We start from the raw sequence: 594 nt of genomic DNA, 5'->3' as shown, positions 1-594 counted from the left end.
CCAGGCGCCCTGGACGCCTGTCTCCTCCCCTTCCTCCTCCTCTTCAGCCTCCTGCCTTAATAGCGGCTGCGCCTGCGAGGGGGGTCCGGATGCCCAGTGCTCGGGGGTCACCGGGTCACGGGCCCCGGCGGGCGGCGGCGGCGGCTGCTGAGGCAGAGCCATGGGTGTGTGGGGAGAGGGTACTAGGGATACTGCCTGGCCCGGACGCGAGCCTTAGGGCTGTCTCCTAGTTGACTGGCTGCTACCTGAGCCCAGGTTGGGACAATAAAACTACAGTTCCGGGAGAAAAGTACACATCGTCCCAGTCCTGCCTTCCCCAACACTCCCCTTTCTCAGCCTTCTACTCCCAGAACCCGCCCAGCGGGATGCGAAGGTCGATTATTGTCTGACTGGTCAATCTGGCTGCCCCTGGGTGCTGGCCAGATGGGATTGATGGATACAGTTGATGGTGCTGGCTGATGGATTGCTGGCATCCAACCCAGGAAGTAAGACCAGTCTTTAACACTTAACTCACTGCTCTGGCCAGTTTCTCTTAAACCATTTTTTAAATGTCCTCAGTTTGCCCGGTTCTGGTGGGCAAAGATACACCGAAGT

This window comes from Colobus angolensis, unplaced genomic scaffold, assembly GCF_000951035.1.
Source record: "Colobus angolensis palliatus isolate OR3802 unplaced genomic scaffold, Cang.pa_1.0 Scaffold394, whole genome shotgun sequence".
NCBI classification, from domain to species: Eukaryota; Metazoa; Chordata; class Mammalia; order Primates; family Cercopithecidae; genus Colobus; species Colobus angolensis.
The sequence above is the reverse complement of the archived record's forward strand: the minus strand, read 5'-3'. Positions refer to the sequence as shown.